The 19,795-nt window shown below is 42.5% G+C and overlaps 1 protein-coding gene and 1 long non-coding RNA gene across 2 annotated transcripts in view; one reads left to right on the top strand and one right to left on the bottom strand.

Annotated features, from left to right (window-relative positions):
- Window positions 1-19,795, bottom strand: part of SLC25A53 (solute carrier family 25 member 53) — a 51,630-nt gene that overhangs the window by 2,964 nt on the left and 28,871 nt on the right. The window lies entirely within an intron of this gene.
- LOC121024969 (uncharacterized) lies at window positions 1,203-3,533 on the top strand. Its single transcript, XR_005787894.1, has 2 exons — window positions 1,203-1,469; window positions 2,299-3,533. It is a non-coding gene; the product is annotated as an uncharacterized LOC121024969 (long non-coding RNA).

Raw genomic sequence — 19,795 nt, 5'->3', positions numbered from 1 at the left:
TTGGACCCTCTAGCTGAGAACTGGCCAGGAGCAAAGGCTCATGAGGCCCACTTCTTGCATCCCTCTGGGACAATTCTAGGCCCCTGGTAGCCACCTCCATCTTTCTAGCATCAAAAGAGACCCCTATCCCCTGAGTTCCACTCAGGCCCCCAAAGCCATAGGGGCCCACCAACATTCCCTGACTCGGTTTATAGTCTTTTATTCCTCCCTACTCTTCTCTAAATCTACCCTTGGAAGGGATCTGCCCATTTATCTATCCTAGATTAATGTATCCTTTCTTTTTCTGCTCACCTTTTCTCATTTTTACTCTATAAATGCTTGTTGAATAATTTACCCAAATAAACAGTTTATGCTGTCATAATTTCTTTCTGGGACCAGGTAGGGTAAAAAGAAAAATAATACAACACCTACCACTGCCCTCCTTTTCACTGGCCTTAGCTTGGGAGTTCAGTACAGACAACTGCTTTGTAAAACTGTTCTGATTAATCCCCATTACTTCCTTCCCTCATCATCTTCTTTGTCCTGTAAACCTAAAATTGTCTGAGTTTTTATTTCACCAAAATGACACAAACCTGATCCTTTATTTTACCTTGTGTAGCATTTGCTTTTCCAGTATTCAGGACATATGTATCTTCCCTGAGGGACCTGGGAATTCAGATCAAACTAAGGGGGTTAACCAAAATAAGGGTTTTAGAGAATTTTGTGCCTGGTACCCTTTATTTGAGATTATTTTTCCCCTTCTCCCTTCACTCTCATGAATTGCTAAGAGATGAAATGAATCTTTTGTCAGGAGAAACTAGCCTTTGCATGACCTTCTTGTGCATTATCCCTCTTCTTCTAGATACTATTTTCCCTTGTTTTCTATGACACCCTTATCTCACAGTTTCCCTCAGATCTTTTCAGTGCCTACCTCTCAGTCTCTTTTGTTAAATTTTCTTTCTCTTCCTGATCCTTTCATAACAGCAATTGTTGGAGAAATGAAAAAAGTACTGCGCCAAAGATGGCCGATGGGACTAAAACAAGCTCTGGTCTCTAGCTTAGAGACCCTTCTTCTGGGTTCTTCTTGCCCTGTTTGCCGCGCGCACAAAAACCCACCACAGATATGGAAGCTGACAAGTATAAATTACCCTTCCCACTTTCATTTGGCGCTCAGATCTTTGGAGAAACAGTCTCCTCTGAGCCTTCCGGTGTTAACTAAATCTCCGATCCACCAAGATCTCTGAGTGCTGCTTGGTTTTTCTGCCACCGTTCCAGCCTGGTTCCATAACATATTTGGTTCCCTGACTGAGAAACCTAACCGCGCTGGCCCATTGTTGCCACTGGTTTGGAAGAATGGCTAGGCTGTGACGGAGCAAGGAGCAAGGAATCATAAAGGAGAAGGCGTGTCCTGACTGAATTTTGGCAGTCCCCTGTTCAGTCACCTGGGGCTGGCCGTGTTCTGTCGTTCCTGCTGGACTCAAAGAGACCTGGTAGGTGAGGACCTGGACCTGAAGTGAGAACCTCACAAGTGAGACTACCAAAGTAGTCAGGCCCAACCAAAAGGGTGGAAGGGGGGGACCTGATCACTTCCCGGAGACCTTAGTGGTCTCACAGGTAGAAAATCTTACAGGAGGGAATGTAATAGACTCCGGTGTGTGTGTGTGTGTGTGTGTGTGTGTGTGTGTGTGTGAGAGAGAGAGAGAGAGAGAGAGAGAGAGAGAGAGAATGTGTGGCTTGGCCAGGCTTGCCACTTGAGTTCGAGTTTGTGGCTCCATGGACGGGCACCCTTAAGGTCCCAAAATTCTACGGAGTCTGAGTGGGCTCTCCTGAGTCTGAGTGAAAGGCATACGGTCCAGGGTGGCATCAGATTAGACTCCGATCACAAGTCACAAAGCTGAGTCTGCTACGGCCAAGCCTCACCTAAAGTTTCCCTTGGGAACACGACCAATGGAGTATCTGGTTGGTCCTGAGGGCATCTGAGGGGATACCCTCCCTTTGTCTGTTTCCCTGACACCAAACACGAGAAAGGAATTAATAGTGGGATCAAAACAGAGTAAGCCTACAATTTTAGAGGTCATGCTCAAAAATTGTAAAAAGGGATTTTCAGGCAATTACAGGGTGAAAATGACACCCAGGAAGTTAAGGACCTTTTGTGAACTAGAATGGCCCATATTGAATGTAGGATGGCCCCCGGAACGGACATTAGATGCTCAAGTAGTGCAGCGGGTTTGGCTGATAATCAATGGGAACCCAGGTCACCCTGATAAATTTCCATACATGGACTCCTGACTTGAAATTGCCTGAAATCCTCTGTCTTAGGTGCGACTCATCCATAGCAAGCAGAGTCAGGCAAAGGTTTTAGCAGCTTTATCCGGAGATTCACCCAGGGAGCCAAAGAAGAAACTCACCACTCCCCTAGTGTTTGCATGACACCTGGAGGAAGATCCCGTCTTTCTGCCACCTTATGACTCACCAGGCTCCCTCCCCCATGCCCCTGAGCTTGAAACTCCTCCCCCATCTGTCTCTCCTCTGCTGCCACTGCTGCCCATGTCTCCTCACCTCCTGCACCCAGAGAACCCTCCCCGGGAGACAAGGGCCAGCAGCCAGACCGCACCCCAGACCCAGACCTAAAGCTCTCCAAATGCCTGTAAGGGAGATGAGAGCCTGAAAGACAGAATGAGGATGGAACAGTCCAGCCAGCCATTCCATGATGTATTATCAACCTTTCTCTACAACCAACCTCCTCAACTGGAAACACAATACTCCATCATACTCTGAAAAGCCACAAGCAATGGTCAACTTGATGGAGTCCCTCTTCCAGACCCACCGACTGACTTGGGAAGATAGTCAACAGTTATTCCGTACTCTGTTTAATACAGAAGAAAGAAGAAGAATGAGAGAAACATGACAGTATCCAGAAGATCACACACCTCCGGGGATCAATGATCCTGCTGTCTGGGCTCAAGCTGCTGTGCCTGAAGAACGCCCAACATGGGATTTCACCACAGAAGGACAAGCCCACATCCGATGATACCAGGAAGCCCTCCTTGGGGGAATCCAAGCTGGAGCCAAAAAGCCCGTGAACATGACTAAAATACCATCAGAAGAAAATTCCAGAAGTTGGAGGGCTTTGCCGGGATGAATATCAATCAGCTGATAGAGGTTGCCAGTAAAGTTTCATGAACAGAGAAGTCACAGCCAAAAGAGAAGCAGAGAGAAGACTAAAAAAGAAGGCCACCTTTCTCGCAGCAGCACTAAAAGAAACAGACGCTGTGAAGATGGGAAGACCCCAACCACCAAAAGGGGGGAAGACCAGAGCCCCCCTTAGCAAGGGACCAATGTGCATACTGCAAATAGAAGGGACCCTGGAAAAATGAATGTCCAAATTGGAAGGGCCCCTCAAAGCCCTGCTGATATCGGGAAGAACCTCGAGGCGAGAACCTCATCGGTCTGGCCGGGATAGAATCAGACTGAAGGGACAGGGCTCTTTCTCTCTTGGCCCCCATGAAATGAAAGTAGGGGGCCAAACAATAAATTTCATTGTTGACACTGGAGCTGAACACTCGGTTGTTACTTCCCTGGTGGCGCCCTTCAGCCAAAAGATGGAAACCATACTTGGGGCTACTGGGACACAGTGATGCAGCCCTTCCGTCAAGCTTGACAATGTGAACCTGAGGGTCACAAGGTCTGGCATGAGTTCCTCTACTTACCTGACTGCTCAATTCCTCTCCTGGGCCACGGATCTGCTCTCCAAACTTGGGGACCAGATAACTTTTGAACCCACTGGACACATTAGCCTCCAGTTACACTCAAGGCGGAAGGATACCCTGGTCGTGGCGATTACCCTGCCAAGGGAAGAAGAATGGAGTCTATTCTGCGCCCAGGCCCTACCCTGTAGCCCTTCAGAGTTCAGGCTTACATTCCCTTCTGTATGGGCTGAAGATAACCCACCTGGACTAGCTTGGAACTGGACCCCATCATTGTTGACCTGATCCCTGGAGCCCAACCTTGGAGACAAAGGCAGACTCCCTTCCACTCGAGGCTAGAATGGGTATACAAGAGCACCTGACCAAGCTCAGAGAAGCAGGTATTCTAACTGTGTGCCAATCGGCTTGGAATACCCCACTCATGCCAGTCAAGAAGCCAGGAGGAGGATACCAACCAGTACAGGATTTGAGGGCCATTAACAAAGTGTTTCCTTACACCCAGTGGTTCTGAACCCGTATACACTCCTCAGCCAAATTCCGGGGTCAGCCAGATGGTTTACATGCCTCGACTTAAAGGATGCTTTCTTCTGCCTCCGCCTGGCTCCTCAAAGTCAACAGCCATTGTTTGCCTTTGAATGGACTGAGTCCATTACAGGGCGCCAGCTGCAGCTGAGCCGGACACAACTTCCCCAAGGCTTCAAGAACTTGCCCACTCTTTTTGGGGAAGTACTAGCTGCCGACCTCATCGACTTTCTGAGGGAAATCACAGGGTGTGTCCTCCTCCAATATGTAGACGACCTCCTCCTTGCCAGCGACACCCAAGAAAACTGTATGAAAGGTACCAAGGCCCTCCTGCAGCTCCTATCCTACTTGGGGTACCGGGTTTCTTGGAAAAAGGCACTGATTTGTCAGCAGCAGGTCCGATATTTAGGCTTCCTCCTCACAAAAGGAAAAAGAGAACTAGGACCAGAAAGGAAAAATGTTATCACCACACTGCCACAGCTCCCCCCCCCCCAAAATGAGGCTTGCATGAATTTTTAGGGGTCGCAGGGTTCTGTCGCATTTGGATTTCCGGATCCTCAGCCATAGTGAGGCCCTTCTATGACCTCTTGGGAGGGCCAGACTGGGAGCCCCTCACATGAACTGAGGACGCAAGGGCTGCTTTCACAGAAATAAAGATGGCTCTGGGACGAGCTCCAGCCCTGGGTTTGCCTGACATAGAAAGGCCCTTTAACCTCTTCGTACATTAAAGGACAAAATAGCCCTTGGAGTGCTCACTCAGAGCATGGGGCCTTGACAACGGCCAGTAGCCTACCTGTCAAAAAAAAAAACTTGATCCTGTGGTTGCAGGATGGCCTCCCGTGCCTCAGAGCACTAGCAGCCACAGTCCTGCTCTTTAAGGAGGCAGACAAACTCACACTGGGACAAACACTTAATGTTAAGGTCCCACACGCAGTCATGTCCCTCATGAGCACCCAAGGATATCGTTTCCTCTCCAATTCTTGGCTGACACAATACCAAGGCCTTCTCCATGAAAACCCAAGGGTCACTCTCGAAACAGTAAGAACACTAAACCTGGCCACCTTCCTTCCCACAGAAGAGGGAGAACCTGACCATGACTGTTCCAAAGTAGTGGATGAAGTCCATGCCAGCTGCCTGGACCTCCAAGACCAGGCTATGACAAGTCCAGAGACCATCCTGTTCAGCGATGGGAGCATCTATTTATAAGAGGGCAGCCGAAGAGCAGGATATGCGGTAACCACAACCACCGAAGTTCTGTAAGCCAAGGCATTGCCAGAAGGATGGTTGGCAGAACGAGCTGAACTGTATGCCTTAACCTGAGCCTTCATCCTTAGCAAAGGTAAACGAGTTAACATCTATACTGATTCTCGGTATGCCTTCACTACTGTGCATGTACACAGGGCCATCTATAAAGAAAGAGGCCTCCTTACTGCTGCAGGGAAAATTATCAAAAAACAAGGAAGAAATGCTAAAGCTTCTTGAGGCCGTATGGCTGCCAGACAAGGTAGCTATCCTACACTGTAAGGGACATCAGAAAGGAGACGACCCCATAACTCAAAAAACTCACCTGCGAAAGGCCATATTTCATTCTTTCTCATTGCCATGTAGTGTTCCATTGTGTATATAAACCACAATTTCTTTCTCCATTCATCAGTTGATGGACATTTAGGCTCTTCCCATAATTTGGCTATTGTTGAAAATGCTGCTATAAACATTGGGGTACAGGTGCCCCTATGCATCAGCACTCCTGTATCCTTTGGGTAAATTCCTAGCAGTGCTATTGCTGGGCCATAGGGTAGATCTATTTTTAGTTTTTTGGGGAACCTCCACACTGTTTTCCAGAGCAGCTGCACCAGTTTGCATTCTATGCTAAGTGAAATAAGTCATACAGAGAAAGACAGATACCATATGTCTTCACTCTTATGTGGATCCTGAGTAACTTAACAGAAGACCATGGGGGAGGGGAAGGAAAAAAAAAAAGAGGTTAGAGAGGGAGGAAGCAAAAACATAAGAGAGTCTTAAAAACTGAGAACAAACTGAGGGTTGATGGGGGGTGAGAGAGAGGGGAGGGTGGGTGATGGGTATTGAGGAGGGCACCTGTTGGGATGAACACTGGGTGTTGTATGGAAACCAATTTGACAATAAATTTCATATTTAAAAAAAAAATCGACTGGACGACAAAAGAGCCAGAGTGGCCTGACCTAGGCAAAGCTCCTACCTAAACTATGACTCTTGCACCCCAGAGAGATGCCTCCCCACCCCTGTACACAAATGAGGAAAGAAGTTGGGCCTCGACAGAAGGGGGCACAGTAAGCAAAGAAGGGTGGTGGGTCATGCCAAATGGGCACATCTTTGTCCTGTCGTCTATGGGAAAACACCTAGTGAAGGAATATCACCAACTCACACACCTAGGGAAAACTGCACTGGAGGCCCTTCTCAAAAAGAACTACTATATCAGCCAGCTACTGGAATTATGCCGAGCTCTCAGTGAACAATGTGTAACGTGTGCCAAAAACAATTCTCCGTCTGCCCCACGCCCCACCCCCAGCACACAAAAGATGGGGGCCGCCCATTTTGAAGACATAGAGGTGGACTTTACTCACATACAGCCAAATAAAGGATACAGCCCTTAAAGTTTCACGTATCACCCCATGGGTCCATCACTCCAGAGTTAAGAAGGCCAACTCAGAAGAACCCACAACCTGGCAAAGTGATCCAGATCCAGTCAACCTGCTTAAACTGACCCTCAAAAAGACACTGGCCCCTGAGACCTTCAGTCCTACTCCTGCCACACCCCAGAAACTGGCTGGCCTGTGCGGCAGAAGCTTGAAGAATCAATGTGTGAACCTAGCCCAGGGGTTTGGATGCAACTCTGCCAGCCCTTGCCCCTTACTGGTGTCATAGCCCTGATTTTACTTCTTACTGTTGGGCTGATAGAGACTGCACCAACAAGCTGGACATGGGACAAAAGATACTTGCCGGGTCTCACATACCTCCTCTGGATGGGAGGATTATTAAGTATTGCCTGTATACTATGATAACCTCTCTCACCCTCACAACTGCTGCTTACCCACTTTGCCCCCAGGATTGTTATATGCCAATAAGGGGGTCAAGGGCATTCAACACCTTCACCTCCGTCCACAAAGATTGCTACAAGGGAAAAACACCCACTCTCTGTCAGTCACCCGGTGCCCCAAGGGCTAAGTATTGGACCATAGAGATAATCCAAAATGTCAGGAACCCATGTCACAACAAGGGCCTCCAGAGAGGGAAGCGAGTTTGCTACAGTTACCTTCCTCAATGGGGGATCTCAGACGGAGGAGGGGTGCAAGACAGGGCCCTTCAAAAAGTTATAAAGGATACCCAGGATAGGTATACGAGCCATAAATGTGACCACTCCCCTGGCAGCCTACCAGGGTTTGAACCTTTCAGCCTTAAATCAGATGCTTACCAATTCCCCACTCCAGTGTTGGGCCAACACTACTCTACAAGTCTTCCATAAAACATATAATCACACCCAAACCTGCTGGATGTGTTTGTCCCTCAGCCTGAGGGCTTACTTAGCCACTCCCATCCCTTTGATCTGGGAAGCTCCTGAAAATCTCAAAACCAAAATTTCTGTCTTAATTGGACCCCTGGCCACTGGGGTCCATCTCATAAATGCCAACAATCTAATCTGTACAGTCCCTGAGGGTATGAATGGTACCTCTCTATAATGAAGAAATATAACCTTAAAGAGGAATACAACCTTATGTTCAACCCTTAAGGTGTTCTATCTATGTTCTAATTCAGCCTACCGATGCTTAGAAGCCAACTGGACTCAGATATGTTATTCCATCTTCCTAACCCCAGAGATATCTGTATACACTGAAGATCAGCTCCTAACAGCCTTTAGCCCCAAGTCCCAGACTAAACAGGCAGTCCTGCTACCCGTTCTGATAGGAGCAGGAATTGAGACAGGAATAGGAACTGGAATGGAGGCATAGGTTCATCCGTAGGACTATACCATAGACTATCTCAAGAGCTAAATGAAGACATGGAACAGGTGGCAGATTCTCTGGTAAACTTACAAAGCCAAATAAACTCTCTGGCCGCAGTGACCTCCAAAATAGGTGAGCCTTAGACCTCCTCACTTCAGAAAAAGGTGGTACTTGCATCTTTCTGTGGGAGGAATGTTGTTATTTTGTAAACCAGTCAGGAATAGTTACAACTACGGTTAAGGAACTCAAGGAAAGAATTCAAGGTAGACAACAGGAAAGTATCAATCAATGGAAAGGATGGGATCTCATAGATTGGGTATTCTGGCTTTCTGCTCTGGCGGGGCCCCTCCTCTCCATAATTTTACTTGTATCCATCAGCCCTTGTATACTGAATGCTGTGGTTTTGTTGAAAACCCTGTTGCTCGCCAAACTAGAGCATGTATCTTAGCCTTCCGAAAGCACCAACCTGTAAAACTAAAAGGTGATGCCTACCAAAAGTTTTTTTTAAGAGGCATCAAAGCGGGGTAATGTTGGAGAAATGAATAAAGTACTGTGCCAAAGATGGCCGACGGGACTAAAACAAGCTCTGGTCTCCAGCTTAGAGACCCCTCTTCTGGGCTCTTCTTGCCTTGTTTGCTGCGCGCACGAAAACCCACCACAGATATGGAAGCTGACAAGTATAAATTACCCTTCCCACTTTCATTTGGCGCTCAGATCTTTGGAGAAACAGTCTCCTCTGAGCCCGCCATTGTTAAATAAATCTCCGATCCACCAAGATCTCTGAGTGCCGCTTGCTTTTTCCAACAGCGTTCCAGCCTGGTTCTGTAACACAATAAAAATTAAAACTACCACAACCGTGATTTATTGACAGATTATTAGGTGCCAGGCACCCTAATGTCAAGCCCTTTATATGTACTAGCTGTTTAATCTTACAGTAATCCCATTAGATAGCTATTGCTATTCCATTTCTAATTTGCTATTGACATTAATTCAATTACTATTAATTGCCATCTATTTCAGATGAGGAAAGAGGCTGGAAAATTAGGAAACTACTGAGGGTCATGCAGCTAATTAGTGGTGGAGTCAGAGATGAGATGCCTGGCTGACTGACTCCAAAGTTAGTGCTCCTTACTCCTTAGTTCCCATACACAGCACTCTATGATGTAGGTGCTATGACTATCTGCACATGATGCATGAGAAGACCGAGGTCTACACATATGAAGTGGTTGGCCAAAAGTCATAAGAGCAGTGGTGTGTGTCACACACAAGGATGGAATCTTCTAAGGAACATTTGGAGGCTTTTCTACCTTTTTTTTTCTCTCCCCCTGTATTGCAGCTAGAACTCCAGCTGCCTGGCAACCACCCCCTCCCCTGTCTTCAGTTGCATTATCATACTCCATTCAAGCATGGTGGTGGTATTTCCCTCTAGGCCTTAGGTGAAAACAGTTGTGAATTTAACATATGTAAGAGGAGATAGCAGCAGAAATCAGTGGGGGAGGGATTAATTGTACAATTAATGGTGCTAGGGGAACTTCATTAGTCAATTGGAAAAAAAAGATCAGTTTGCTTTCTCCCATGACACTAAATATGAATCCAGATTAATTTGATAAACAAATGTAGATTTTATGCAAATGTGAACTAATTATGAAATAATATATTTTGTTGTTATGAAAGGAATAAAAAGAATAAAAAGTTCAAAAGCAACCCCTCTTTCGGAGATAGAGAGAGAAAGAGGAGAGAGAGAGAGGGAGGGGCAGAGGGAGAAAGAGACAATCTTAGGCAGGCTTCACCTCTAGTACAGAGCCCGAAGGGGGCTCAATTTCATGACCCTGAGATCATGAGCTGAGCCAAAATCAAGAGTCAGAGGCTTAACCGACTGAGCAACCCAAGTGTCCCAAAAAGCAACTCTTCTTAAAACTGCAAGAAAATACATATTAAATCTCTGGATTGGAGAGAGGTTTTAATCCATGTTTAAGAGTGATGAAAGAAATGATAAAGGAAAGAACAATAACTCAGAAGACAGCATTAACAGAAATAAAAAAGAAATACCAAACTATAAGTACTGACAACAAATAAGAAAAATCATAATAACAGCAATGTTCTATTGTGTTTCGATAGCTAACATTTGTTAAAGTCTTACAAAGTGCCAGGCATATTCTAAGAGCTCCACATGGCTTCATTTCATTCTCACAATAAAACCTGAGATAGATCCTAATATTATCCCCAGGTTCAAAAGCATTCTTATATAAAGGGGAAAAAATGAGACTATGCATAAAATGTAAATATGCACCTTAACAAATTATTATAAAGCAAACCACCATAAAGATCAAGAAATAGAATATTTGCCAGATTTCCTGAAGTCCCTGAGTCCCTGCCCATCAAACCACACTGATGACAGTTATATCTAATATTTTCTTTCTTTTCTTTAGAGCTTTACCACTCAAATAGGAATCCCCAAACACCATTGTTTTGTTCTAGAACTTTATATAAATAGAACTATAATGCATGTATCCTATATCTGGCTCATTTCCTTTATGATTAGGTTTTTGAGATTCACCTTCTTTGCATGTAACATTAGCTCATTTTCAGCCTTGCATTACAGCATTCCATTCTATGAGTTTACAAGACATTATCTATCCATTCCACTGTTGATGGACATTTGGGTTGTTTCTGGTTTGGGCAATTATGAAAAATGTTTCTATGAACATCTTGTTTCTGCCTCCTGGTGCACATGTGCAAACATAGGGCATCTACCTAGTGTAGAGGCTACTTTAGGCAACAGGCTTGAACAATGGAAACTTGAGCAAGGCAAAAGGGCCCACAGCAACCACTAGAGCTGAGTGCAAACAGACTTATTAAGTTACCCACCTTGACATAGCCATAGGCCTCAACTGACCAATTACAATCAGGCACAGTTCTTTTTTTTTTTTTTTTTTTATTTGTATATGAAATTTATTGTCAAATTGGTTTCCATACAACACCCAGTGCTCATCCCAAAAGGTGCCCTCCTCAATACCCATCACCCACCCTCTCCTCCCTCCCACCCCCCATCAACCCTCAGTTTGCTCTCAGTTCTCAACAGTCTCTTATGCTTTGGCTCTCTCCCACTCTAACCTCTTTTTTTTTTTTTTTTCTTCCCCTCCCCCATGGGTTCCTGTTGAGTTTCTCAGGATCCACATAAGAGTGAAACCATATGGTATCTGTCTTTCTCTGTATGGCTTATTTCACTTAGCATCACACTCTCCAGTTCCATGCACGTTGCTACAAAAGGCCATATTTCATTTTTTTCTCATTGCCACGTAGTATTCCATTGAGTATATAAACCACAATTTCTTTATCCATTCATCAGTTGATGGACATTTAGGCTCTTTCCATCATTTGGCTATTGTTGAGAGTGCTGCTATGAACATTGGGGTACAAGTGCCCCTATGCATCAGTACTCCTGTGTCCCTTGGATAAATTCCTAGCAGTGCTATTGCTGGGTCATAGGGTAGGTCTATTTTTAATTTTCTGAGGAACCTCCACACTGCTTTCCAGAGCGGCTGCACCAATTTGCATTCCCACCAACAGTGCAAGAGGGTTCCCGTTTCTCCACATCCTCTCCAGCATCTATAGTCTCCTGATTTGTTCATGTTGGCCACTCTGACTGGCGTGAGGTGATATCTGAGTGTGGTTTTGATTTGTATTTCAATCAGGCACAGTTCTTAAGATTACCAAAAAAGGGAAAATTCCATACATATCCGTACTCTTTCCTATAATGGTGGCCCTTACCACAGTCTCTTTGCAGACAGTCTCTCCTTTGCTGTCCTGCCCTCTCTTCCCTTGTGGTGTACTCTATAAATTTCTATCTCTTTTGTTCTGCCTTGGGTGAACTCTTTCACTGCCTAAACCACTGGCTCCCACCAGATCACAGTGCCCCACCCCTAAGAGTGGAATCTGGCTCATAAATTATGTATACTTTCAACTTTACTAGAGATTGCCAAACTGTCTACCAAAGTTGTATCAACTGCCACTTCCACCATCAGTGTTTAAGAGTTCTTGTTGCTCCAACTGCTGGTGGGAATGCAAACTGGTATAGCCACTCTGGAAAACAGTATGGAGGTTCTTTAAAAAATTAAAAATAGAATTACGCTATCACCCAGCAATTGTACTACTAGGTATTTATCTGAAGGATACAAAAACACTGATTCAAAGGGGCACATGCACCACAATGTTTATGGCAGCACTATCAACAATAACCAAATTATGGAAAGGGCCGAAGTGTCCATCGACTGATGAAAGGAGAAAGAAGATATGGTACACACACACACACACACACACACACTGGAGTAATAATCAGCCATCAAAAGAATGAAATCTTGCCATTTGCTATGACATGGATGGAGCTACAGTGTATTATGCTAAGTGAAATGGCAGTCAGAAAAAGATAAATATCATGTGATTTTACTCATTTGTGGAGTTTGAGTAAGGTAAAAAGAGAGAAGAAGACAAACCATAAGAGACTCTTAAATACAGAGAACAGACTGAGGGTTGCTGGAGGGGTGTTGGAAGGGGGGATAGCCTGAATGGGTGATGGGCATTAGGGAGGGCACTTATTGGGATGAGCACTGGGTGTTATATGTAAGTGATGAATCACTAAATTCTACTCCTGAAATCATTATTATACTATATGTTAACTAACTTGGTTTAAAATAAAATTAAAAAAAATTAAAAAGTGTTTCTGTTACTCCATATATTCACAAACACTTGGTATTGTCAATAAAGCTTTATAATTTTCACTTAAAGTTTCACACATCTGTTATTAAATTTAGTTCAAGGTACTTGATTTTGTATGCTTTTGTAAATGTAATATTTGTTTAAATTTCACTTTCTAAGTTCTTATTGAAGGTATATAGAAATATAACTGATCTTTTGATGTTAATTTTGTATGTTGATTTGCTAATCTCTCTTAATAATTATAAATTTTATCTTTACCTTCTTTCTGCATACATAAGCATAAAATAATGGTTTTACTTACTTTCCAATCCACATGAAAACTAGGAAGATTGAGAACAGATTAATCACTGCCAGGGTACAAGGATTGGGCAGAGGGTGTGAATATAAAGGGTTAGCAAAAGGAAGCACTTCTGAGATAACAGAGCAGTTTTATATCTTGAATGTGGTGGTTACACAAATGTATACATGAGATAAAACTGTATAGAGGGGCACCTGGGTGGCTCAGTCGGTTAAGCGTTCAACTCTTAATTTTGGCTCAGGTCATGATCTCATGGTTCAAGCACCCACCCCCCCTACGTCAGGCTCTATGCTGACAGCACGGAACCTGCTTGGGATTCCCTCTCTACCTCTCCGTCTGCCCCTCACCCCCCTCAAAATAAATAAACATTAATAAAACTGTAGGGGCATCTGTGTGGCTCAGTCTGTTAAGCCTCTGACTCTTGATTTCGGCTCAGGTCACAATCTCATGGTGTGTGAGATCGAACCCCTGGCTCAGGCTCTGTGCTGACAACGCAAACGTACTTGGATTCTCTCTCTTCCTCTCTCTTTCTCTGCCCATCCTCTGTTTGTGTGCTCTCTTTCTCTCTCTCAAAATAAATAAACATTTAAAAACTGTATAGAATTACACACACATACAAATAAATGCATGTAAAAAATGATGAAAACTGAATAAGGTCTATGGTCCAGTTACTATTGTACCAATATCAATTCTCTGGATTTGATATTGTACTACAATGACATAAGATACCACCATTGGGAGAAGTTTGGTAACAGGCACACGGGCCTCTATGAATTTCTTTTGCAATTTCCTGTGAATCTATAATTATTTAAAAACCACATGGTTTTTAAAGAGCTACTATGGGTGTCCAGAGTTTCAAAAGTAGCCTTGGTAAATTTAATTATTGCAATCATTCTGCTGGTTGCTTTCCACGCATAGCTGGAGTAGTTTAAAAATTCCCCATCTTTTGGCAAGTTTTACAAACATGTGCTCAAAGGAAGTGTGCTAGTGCTTTTTTAAAAAAATTCTGAGTTATTTTTATGATACATTTTAAAATAAAATTATATTCAGATGGTAAAAAGATATTACTAATATTTTTAGACCCTAAAGAGTTTTTGCTTATGTAGGTTACAGATCTACCAATATTTACTGTATTGGAAATCAAAACTGAAATTATCTAAAAGTATTTATGAATTCATCAAAAATACCAATAAACCTACTACTTATTAACATAAATAATATATTTTATAAAATAACTATATTTTCCAAAATAAAAAATGATTTAGAAATGTTTTATATGTTTGAAAGTCTCTTTAATGTCCGCCTTAATACAAGACAGATTCTCATATTTGCTTCTGCATTGTGATATAGTTGTTTTGGTTGAAGTATATGAAAAAAATCCAACCTTATGGAGATATGTAGTTGGAAAACGCAGGATTTCCCAGACCTTTGGAAAGGTCTCAGGTGTCAGCTGTCCCTAGAGTCAGACCACACTTGGAGAATCGCAGTGCTGGAGAAATTTACAAAGTAAATGTTAGAATGTCTGCAATTTGAATTAAAATACTCTAAAACATATACACACATGTAAATTCTCATTATATGCAGTAGTTATGTTCAATAATATCACCACTAGCAGTGAGTTAACAAATACTGAGCTAGTGCTCCTAGTAAAAATGCAGAGTGAGGTCCCTGCAAACCCCTGGTCACATTCCCATCAACCAATCAATATATAACCTTGTTTCACTTGTGCTTCTGTTTAAAGACACCTTATTTTATATTTCTCAAAATAATGATTTATATGCAGCATTTATTTATAATAAAACACTAGCTGTAAAGGGTTTAACATTTTCCTGACCCTGAGTAACATGATCTTAAATTTCTCTGGCTCTCAGCCTTACAACAACGTTGTCTACTATGCTTTTTATAATTACATTGCTATCTCATGAATCCACAAATTTACCTGCTTTTCCATCTTTTCCATAGCTTCATCACACACAATAAATAACATTTTAGCACTTTCTGGAGCAGCATCACTTACAGATAAATTTCCTCTTTCCTTTTCTAGATGTACTGTACTGTTAATTCAATAAATTGAACTCACAGCCAACAACACTATAACTCATTCAAGAATGAAGCTTATCTAGTTACATGCATTTTCTCTGTAAGGCATATCACAGTCTTCTTGCTGTATCAGCTACTGATCCCTGTTCATTCCCTTATATTCATTTAGGGATATGACATCTCAATTAATTTCTGCTTCTCCACCCTCAAGTATTCCCATTATCTTAAGTGATTTCAAGTTTCACAATTTTACTCAGCTAATACCCTGGCCTCTTATTCCCTGATCATCTTATCTCCAATGATCTTCTTCCATGGTCATTTGAACTTTGTGATCACCTAGAATTTTCTTTACCCTTGAAACAATGAACTTTAGTCTACTACTATCTCTGCATCTCATTCCTTCTCTTATTCCCACTGCCCCAACATTGCAACATTATTGAGACCTCCTTGGTCCCTCTACTTTTCTCACAGTATGTCTTCCCATTTCCTTGTTTATTTAGCATACATATTAAAATCAATTGCTTCAACCTCTCTGACCAATATGCTCACCAAATCTTACCCACAAGACATCAGCTCTGAATCCATCCAAGAATTGTCTTCTCTATCTTATGCCATGGCTTCTAAGCACTGATGAAAAAAGTATTGTAGATATGATGATTAGTGTCATCCCATTTTTGTGATTTTCAACCAATAATACTGCCTGGAAATCCTCTCACAAAACTTTAGTCAGTTCCTGCCTTCATTTCTCACAACAGCTCTTCCAAATCGTCACTATCCTTGAGCCCAATACCCATCCCTGCTCTCAATATTCTCAGTAGATAGAATCAACTCTTATTTAACAGAGGAAAAATAAAACTAATGGTATGAATTCAAGTCACCTCCTGGTCTAGAGTAAGTGAATAAGCCAAAGTGCCTCAGTCAACCAATTCTTGAGAGATCTATTGTTATCCAACAAACCATCATATATTCTCTCAGATTCAATACATGGAAAGACTGAGTGAGAGGGTGGCTGACACCTATTTTAGAGGATAAAGTATCCCACTACCCCTGTGTCCAAGATGAGCCCCTCCAGTAGTATTTTAGATATTATACCTTCCCTTCTGAGAAACCTAGTGCATCAGCCATCTCTTCTCTCTTCATCTTTGAACTTCTTTAACTCTTTCCACATCAGCATATAAACATTCTCAAGTCTCTACCATCTTTAAAAAAAGTGCTACCTCAATCTTATGAGACCTTCCAGCTGCCATCTGATCTTTCCCTTTCCAAACTTATTGAAAGTATAACATGCATTTACAGTCTCCATTACTTCAATCCCAACATTCCAGACATACATTGGTGTGTAATAAACCACCCCACCACTTGGGGTTGAAAACAATAATCATTTTGTTATACTCATGACTGCATGGGTGAGAAATTTGGGCAAGGCTCACTGAACAACTCTCCTGCCCCACATGGCATCTACTGGCATCATTCAGTGGTATCTAGCTGATGGCTAGGTTGATCTGGAGGGTACAAGATGGTTTCCTTTATGCCTGGTGCCTTAGTGGGGATATCTGGAATGCTGGGCACAGCTGGGCTGCGCTCTCTCTCTCTCTCTCTCCATATGTTCTCACGATCTCTCCATAAGGGTGATCAGAATTTTACATGATTGCTTAGGGCTCCAAAAGACCAAGGCAAAAGTTTCAAGGCCTGTTATGACCTACCCTTGGAAGTCAAGCATCATTATTTCCCTGCAATCTAGCAGTTAAACTTATTTACAGGGACCACCTAATTCAAGAATAGGGGACAACACAGGGGCATGATTATTGGGAGGAATGGTCAATATGAGCCACATGTTAAAATCTATCATAGTTGTGCACTCTTCAACAACTGCAATCGGGCAACACTCCTTGTCACTCCACTGTAATCACAATCTCTGAGGTAAAGACCTCTTAGTTGTTAAATCCAATGCATACTGCTCAGTGCTTGCTTTGCTTGCTTTTTCTGCTGAATTGGGCCCTATTAACCACTAACTACTTCATGAAACTCTCCTACCATGGCTTCTATATACCACATTTTTTTGGTTTGCCCTTAATTTTTTTGGCTGTTTCTCAGTCTCCTAAAGTGACTCATGTCTTATGCTCTCCCCTTAACTATCGGGCTTTGTTATCAATTATCTTCTCACTCTGCATATACTATCTAGTTATATCCTCTACACCTATGGCCTTATCTATCACTTATCTACTGAGGATTCCTCAATATAAATCTCCATCCCAGATCTCTCTCCAGTCTTCCAGACTCAGATGTACTTTGACTTGGATGGTACCTCAAATGTGGCCAAACATGAATTCATCTTCTCCTCTAAACTTGCTCTATTTCTTATAGCCCCTATCCTATATTGACCATCCTTCCAGAAAGCCAAGGCAAAAACATGGAAGTCATCCTTAAGTCTACTCTCTCAAATCCTCCTTCATATATTTTGTTATCAATCCATGACCATTCAGCATGCTACGAAGCTGCTCAATTTATCCACCCTTCTTCATCCCAGATATCAGGTCTGGCAGAGGACTGAGGGGTCTTAGCTTGTTCTAATGATCTATAAGTTGTACAGAAATTATGCTTTACTGTAATAAACTCAAATGACATTTTTTTAATTTTTTTTAATTTTATTTTTAAGTAATCTCCACACCCAACATGGGGCTTGAACTCTAAAGTGTCACATGCTCTACCAACTGAGCCACTCAGACACCCCTCAAATATTGTTTTTTAAAAGAAGAGGTGACCAAGAGATATCAGGATAGGTGATATTTAAAGAGTAAAGCTCCTCATGGAAAGAAGCACTCAGATGGGTGGCAACAGGATTCTACCTGTCCACAATGAAGTTATTTTGGCTCATGGGAAATCCCAGCTTGGGGCTTATGAAGCTTCTCCTGAACCTGTTATCCTGAAACTTCATCACATTTAGCTTCTCTATTTATAAAAACTTATTTTATCAAGCCACATCATCAGGAATTAACATCAGATACTGGGTACAATTTCTTGCTACCCCACCAGAACGTTCTTGCTATACTGGCTACAGGTTATATAAAAGTGACCACACAGTTTCTGGCTTCCACTATTAAATGACAAAGTAGCTTAAGAAATCCATCTTCTCTGAAATGTAACAACAATACACTCTGGAAAAAATGGTAAAAAACAACTACATGAAAGTACTGACAAACAACCCAAAGCAGGCAGCAACTGGAAAAGAGTCTATACTTAAAAGATAAGATTAGAACTATGTGAGATTCTAATTTTTTAAGGGTTTTGGCCATAGGGCAGGCCTCAATCAGTGGGTGAAACTGAATCTTAACCAGAAGGCAGAATTCAGTATTTTAGCAGCCGGGATAAAATCCTGGAATAGAGAGATCCTGACAGGTGTAGCCCTAAATTCTTTGTATGTATTCTATCCAAATCTCTGGATGACCTGTGAACCATGCATGCATGGGGCAGTCTCCAAACAGCCCCTAAAGCTAAAAGAACTGAATAAAAATTTCAGCTGTTGCTTACCACCAGGGAGACTGAATATGGAATTTGAGTTCAGTCAATTTAACTGCCTGCTAAGACAAACAAAAATCAATACTCTTCAGAGGGACATAATGGAATCCAGAATCTCTACAACATGTCTTCTACAATGTCTAGGAGAAATTTCAAAATTATTGGATATATCAGAAACAGAAAATGTGACCATACTGAAGGAAAAGGACAATCAATGAAGACTGGCCCTAAGACAATCTAGATGCTGGAATTAGCAGGACTTTTTATGCAGCTATTATAACTATGCCCAAAGACATAGTGGAAAATATGCTCATAATGAATAATGACCAGTTGCATTCCATCCAGGTAAAAGATCACCAGCCTGCAGATATAGGCAACTGGCTCAAGTTCTAGAGGAAACATGACAAGCCTGGCCAGGAGCTACAGTATCCACTGACATCATCTTAGTTTAGATTCTCATTGTTTTTCATGTAGACTATTAATACGGTACCAGAAATCATCTCTCTGCTTCTGGTTGCTATTTAGTATGACCTCTACCCCAACATAAACAAACACACAGATTCTAAACACATCTACACTGATTCCAGAAATAAGTTTTAAAACATGACTTTAATCAGGACTTTGATTGCAAAGGAAAGAAATGCAACTTTAATTTGAACAAAAGAGGAAGTTTATTGCAATTCTCATATAATTATAAGAAGGACATGGATGCAGGAGGGCCTCAAGGACAAGTAAGACCAGAGACTTGAGCACCAGTAGGAATCTACTGCTCATCCTGCATGCTGAGTGCATTCTCTCAGGCAAGCTTCCTCCTTGTGGCTGCTAAAGGGACTATAAGCAGTTCCTGGCCACACATATCCCAGTTATGCCACAAAAGTGGGACACAATATTTTCCCCCATTTAAGTTTTAAAAAAAGTTGAAGAGAAGGATTCTGATTGTTCTGATCTAGATCACATGCCCATATATCAAACCAATCAAATCAACTACTATGATTAGAAGCCCCCACTAGAACTACATGGCTGGACAGGAAAGAAGC

This window comes from Herpailurus yagouaroundi, unplaced genomic scaffold (assembly GCF_014898765.1).
Source record: "Herpailurus yagouaroundi ecotype Mexico unplaced genomic scaffold, PumYag 67416, whole genome shotgun sequence".
Lineage (NCBI taxonomy): Eukaryota > Metazoa > Chordata > Mammalia > Carnivora > Felidae > Herpailurus > Herpailurus yagouaroundi.
This window is presented reverse-complemented; position numbering and strand designations above follow the sequence as displayed.